The sequence below is a fragment of the Octopus sinensis genome, linkage group LG2, assembly GCF_006345805.1.
Source record: "Octopus sinensis linkage group LG2, ASM634580v1, whole genome shotgun sequence".
Taxonomy (NCBI): domain Eukaryota; kingdom Metazoa; phylum Mollusca; class Cephalopoda; order Octopoda; family Octopodidae; genus Octopus; species Octopus sinensis.
Window position 1 is genome coordinate 204,487,161 of NC_042998.1, and position 7,089 is coordinate 204,494,249.

The following is a 7,089-nucleotide window of genomic DNA, read 5'->3' on the forward strand; positions in this document are numbered from 1 at the left end:
AGCACTTAACAACTGATTTTAATTGGCAGTTGATGATTGCTTGGCCATTTCCTCCAAGATAAGCCAGCATTTGGCACCATAAACATTAAAGACCATGAATTCATGGCACTGCTACAGTTTGGTGACTTTCTTTATTCTATACGCGTGTGTGTGTGTATTCATACATACACGTATCTATGTTTATATGGGTATACATACACATGAAGATATATATATATAGATAGAGAGAGAGAGAGAGAGAGAGAGAGAGAGCAGTAGTGATGCAGATAAACAATTAGGCTTCACACACACATACATATATATATATATATATATATATATATCAATATCTATAAATCTGAAATGAGAAAGTTTGTTTGTTTGTCTGGTTTTGGCATTGGAACAGGTTGAAGGGCACTAGATCCCGTCGGATTGACTCCAAAATTTACAGGGACATGTAAAATGAGGTGAGGATGTGATTGGGCCAGGTTAAAAATCCTTATCTTAAAAGGTGTGGTTACTAGGGCAAAAAACGCACACTTTGACAAGTCTTCTCTTATCTGCCTGTCTTCCTACGTCTCTCTCTTTCCTCCCTTCCTTTCACTTTCTCTCTATAACGACGTTTGACAGATACGACTATCTTTCCCCGCCGCCTTCGCCAGCGTTGTCACTCTTTCCCTCACCGCCTCCTTCTCTCTCTCTCTCTGTACGTCTGTCTGCATTCATAGAGTTATATTATCGCCACCACCACCACACAATCATGAGAACAAATATTATGAATCAGATATTTATTGGGTTAATTTATATATGTGAGTGTGTGTGTGTGTCTGTATCTATATATAAATATGTATATATAATGTATATATACAAAGTGTATATATCTGTATTATATATATATATGTATATCTAATTTATATACATTTGTATATATATAATGCGTACACACACACACATATAATACATATAGTGTACATATATATGTATATATATATATTATATATATATATATATATATTTATGTGTGCATTATTGGTCGGTTGAGCTGAAAATATGTACACTATGTTAAAATGTGCTGGTAAGTTTGCATGGCAACTATTTTTTTCCTCAAATGAAAGGCGTAACCTCTAGGACAAAATTCCTCATCTTTTAAATTGTGGCCTGATTATACCCGGATGAAATCAGCTTATATTAACCAAACAAGTAAAACAATGAAAAACTATGCCATTTTAATCCCAAGTAAGGTCGGGTATCTCTGTAGGTCTACTACATATTTGTGAAAAGGGCAGACGTTGTCTCACAAGCAGTTATACAGGCAAAAGTGTTAGTAAATATGGTAGGATTCAGTTGAAAATTTGCACACCTATGTTAAAAGTCCTGGCGAGTTTGCATGGCAACTTTGAGTTTGCTCAATTGAAAGGTGTGGCCTCTAGAGCAAACTTCCTCATCTTTAAAGTGTGGCCCACGTAGACCCGAATGAAATCGAGTTATAATACCGAAACAAATAAAACAATGATAAACTATTTTAATTCCGAGCAAGACCGGGTTTCTCTGCTATCTATATATATATATATATATATATATAAAAGAGGCTTTGGGTCAAAATTGTGTGCACGTTTTGCTATGTCAGAGGTTGGCAGCCACACCAGTGGTCAGATCGAGCTGAAAATTGACACAGGCATAGAAGGCGTGATGAGTTGAGTAGGTTAAAACTCACCATCTGGAAAGATGCAGTTGCTATGGTGAGAAGATTCAAGGGGGCTCTAAGCCCCTCCAGATTGGCGCAATTGGCATCTAATTTTATCGATAAAATGAAGAAGGTGAACGTAGACCAAATTGGATTTTTATGCAAAAAGGGGTCTAAATGGGGCTGGAAGGGAATTCAAATTTACATGAGAGGGTAACTTGAGGGTGGGGGAAATTGATTGGGAGACGTTTTGTGGCACTAGTGGTTGCTTTGGTGTGAAAACTGGGATTTTATTGATTTTGGGGGACACTTGGTGGTCTAGATTGGACACCTTTTGCCCGGTTTCAATCAAATTTTCAAAAAAAAAGACCACTACAGTAAATACCAGACTTCAAAAAAAAACAATAAGACCCAGGGTCAATTCTTCAAGATAGTGCTCAAGTAAAAGAACTAAAGAACTAACACATAAACAAAACCAAAACAAGCAAATACATTATTATATATCTTATATATGTATATATTATGATTATTATATATATAATATAAATATAAAAAATATATGTTATGTATGCATATATATATATATAATATATAAATATAAAAAACATTATATATATATATATTATATATATATATAAATATATCTATATATATAAGAAACATATATATATATAAGAAACACATATATATATATAAGAAACACATATAATATATATAAAAACATATATATATTATATAAATATAAAAAACACATATATATATATATATAAATATAAAAACATATTATAATATATATATAAATATAAAAAACATATATATATATATAAATATAAAAAACATATATATATATATAAATATAAAAAACATATATATATATATATATAAATATAAAAAACATATATATATATAAATAAAAAACATATATATATATATAAATATAAAAAACTATATATATATATATAAATATAAAAAACATATATATATCTATATAATATAAAAAACATATATATATATATAAATATAAAAAACATATATCATCATCATCATCATCATCATTTAGCGTCCCCGTTTTCCATGCTAGCATGGGTTGGACCAATATAATATATATATATATAAAAAAATATATATATATATATAAATATAAAAAACATATATATATATATAAATATAAAAAACATATATATATATAATATAAAAAACATATATATATAAATATAAAAAACATATATATATATATAATATAAAAAAACATATATATATATAAATATAAAAACATATATATATTATATAATATATATAAAAAACATATATATATAATATATAAATATAAAAAACATATATATATATATATATATAAATATAAAAAACATATATATATATATATATAAATATAAAAAACATATATATATATATATAAATATAAAAACCATATATATATATATAAATATAAAAACAATCATATATAATATATATAATATAAAAACATATATATATATATATTAAATATAAAAAACATATATATATATATAATATATAAAAACATATATATATATATATAAATATAAAAACATATATATATATATAATATAAAAAACATATATATATATAAATATAAAAACATATATATATATATATAAATATAAAAAACATATATATATATATAAATATAAAAAACATATATATATATAAATATAAAAAACATATATATATATAAATATAAAAAACATATATATATATATATAAATATAAAAACATATAATATATCTCTCTATATATAAACGGCAGTTTGTCTGTGTGTGTTTCTGTGTGTCTGTTAGGTTGTACCCTCACCCTGACCACGGCTTTCAACCGATTCTGATGAAATTTGACACACACATAGCCCAATGTCATAATTCAAAACTAACGCAGCGAAAATTTTGAAAAGTTCCCCCAGTTCTGAAAAAAATCGATAAATTCGACATGGGGTCGAGAATCAGAAACACAAAGTTTGGCTATAACTCTCTAAAAATGCTTTATAGTTATTTCCCTTACAAACCCGAGCACCGCCGGGCGATACTGCTAGTATATAAAATATAAAAACATATATATATATATATAATATAAAAAACATATATATATATATAAAATAAAAAAAAAAATATATAAAAAAAATAATATATATAAAAAACTATATATATATAAATATAAAAAACTATATATATATAAATATAAAAACATATATATATATATAAATATAAAAAACATATATATATATATAAATATAAAAACATATAGATATATAAATATAAAAATACAAAAAAAAATATAAATATATATATATATAAATATAAAAAACATATATATATATAATATAAAAACATATATATATATATATAAATATAAAACACATATATATATATATAAATATAAAAAACATATATATATATAAATATAAAAACATATATATATATAAATATAAAAAACATATATATATATAATATAAAAACATCTATATATAATATAAATATAAAAACATATATATATATAAATATAAAAAACATATATATATATATATAAATATAAAAAACATATATATATATATAAATATAAAAAACATATATATATATAAATATAAAAAACATTATATATATATATAAAAAACATATATATATAATATAATATAACATATATATATTATAAATATAAAAAACATATATATATATATAAATATAAAAAACATATATATATATATATAAATATAAAAAACATATATATATATATATAAATATAAAAAACATATATATATATATAATATAAAAACATATATATATATATAAATATAAAAAACATATATATATATATATAAATATAAAAAACATATATATATAATATAAAAAACATATATATATATATAAATATAAAAAACATATATATATATATAAATATAAAAACATATATATATATAAATATAAAAAATATATATATATATAAATATAAAAAACATATATATATATATATAAATATAAAAAACATATATATATATATAAATATAAAAAAACATATATATATATATAAATATAAAAAACATATATATATATAAAATAAAAAAACATATTATATATATATAAATATAAAAAACATATATATATATATATAAATATAAAAAACATATATATATATATAAATATAAAAACATATATATATATATAAATATAAAAACATATATATATATATAAATATAAAAAACATATATATATATAAATATAAAAACACTATATATATATATAAATATAAAAAACATATATATATATATAATATAAAAAACAATATATATATATAAATATAAAAAACATATATATATATATAAATATAAAAAACATATATATATATAATATAAAAAACATTATATATATATATAATATAAAACACATATATATATATCTCTCTATATATAAACGGCAGTTTGTCTGTGTGTGTTTCTGTGTGTCTGTTTAGGTTGTACCCTCACCCTGACCACGGCTTTCAACCGATTCTGATGAATTTTGACACACACATAGCCCAATGTCATAATTCAAAACTAACGCAGCGAAAATTTTGAAAAGTTCCCCCAGTTCTGAAAAAAATCGATAAATTCGACATGGGGTCGAGAATCAGAACACAAAGTTTGGCTAACTCTCTAAAAATGCTTTATAGTTATTTCCCTTACAAACCCGAGCAACGCCGGGCGATACTGCTAGTATATAAAATATAAAAAACATATTATATATATAAATATAAAAAACATAATAATATATATATATAATATAAAAAACATATATATATATATATAAATATAAAAAACATATATATATATAAATATAAAAACATATATATATATATAAATATAAAAACATATATATATATATAAATATAAAAAACATATATATATATAAATATAAAAAAACATATATATATATATATAAATATAAAAAACATATATATATCAATATAAAAACATATATATATATATATAAATAAAAAACATATATATATATATAAATATAAAAAACATTATATATTATAAATATAAAAACATATATATATATAAATATAAAAAACATATATATATATAATATAAAAAAACATATATATATATATAAATATAAAAAACATATATATATATAAATATAAAAAACATATATATATATATAATATAAAAAACATCTATATATATATAAATATAAAAACATATATTATAATAAATATAAAAACATATATATATATAAATATAAAAACATATATATATTATAAATATAAAAAACATATATATATATATATAAATATAAAAAACATATATATATATATAAATATAAAAAACATATATATATATATATAAATATAAAAAACATATATATATATATAAATATAAAAAACATATATATATAGATATAAATATAAAAAACATATATATATATATAATATAAAAAACATATATATATATATATAAATATAAAAAACATATATATATATATAAATTAAAAAACATAATATATATATATAATATAAAAAACATATATATATATATAAATATAAAAACATATATATATATAATATAAAAAACATATATATATATATAAATATAAAAAACATATATATATTATATAAATATAAAAAACATATTATATATATAAATATAAAAAACATATATATATATATAAATATAAAAAACATATATATATATATAAATATAAAAAACATATATATATATATATAAATATAAAAAATATATATATATCTAAATATAAAAAACATATATATATATCTATAAATATAAAAAACATATATATATATATAAATATAAAAACATATATATATATATAAATATAAAAAACATATATATATATAAATATAAAAACATATAATATATATATAAATATAAAAAACATATATATATATATAAATATAAAAACATATATATATATATATAAATATAAAAAACATATATATATAAATATAAAAAACATATATATATATATAAATATAAAAAACATATATTATATTATAAATATAAAAAACATATATATATATATTAAATATAAAAAACATATATATATATATAATATAAAAAACATATATATTATATATAAATATAAAAAACATATATATATAATAAATATACAAAACATATATATATATATAAATATAAAAAATATATATATATATAAATATAAAAACATATATATATATATAAATATAAAAAACATATATATATATATAAATATAAAAAACATATATATATATATAAATATAAAAACATATATATATATATAAATATAAAAAACATATATATATATATAATATAAAAAAACATATATATATATATAAATATAAAAAACTATATATATATATAAATAAAAAAACATATATATATATATAATATAAAAAACATATATATATATATAATATAA

At 17.4% G+C, this 7,089-nt stretch overlaps 1 long non-coding RNA gene across 2 annotated transcripts in view; it reads right to left on the reverse strand.

The window, feature by feature from the left end:
- LOC118762185 overlaps positions 1–7,089 on the reverse strand; it is a 51,573-nt gene that overhangs the window by 26,042 nt on the left and 18,442 nt on the right. The gene's annotated exons all lie outside the window — the stretch shown is intronic.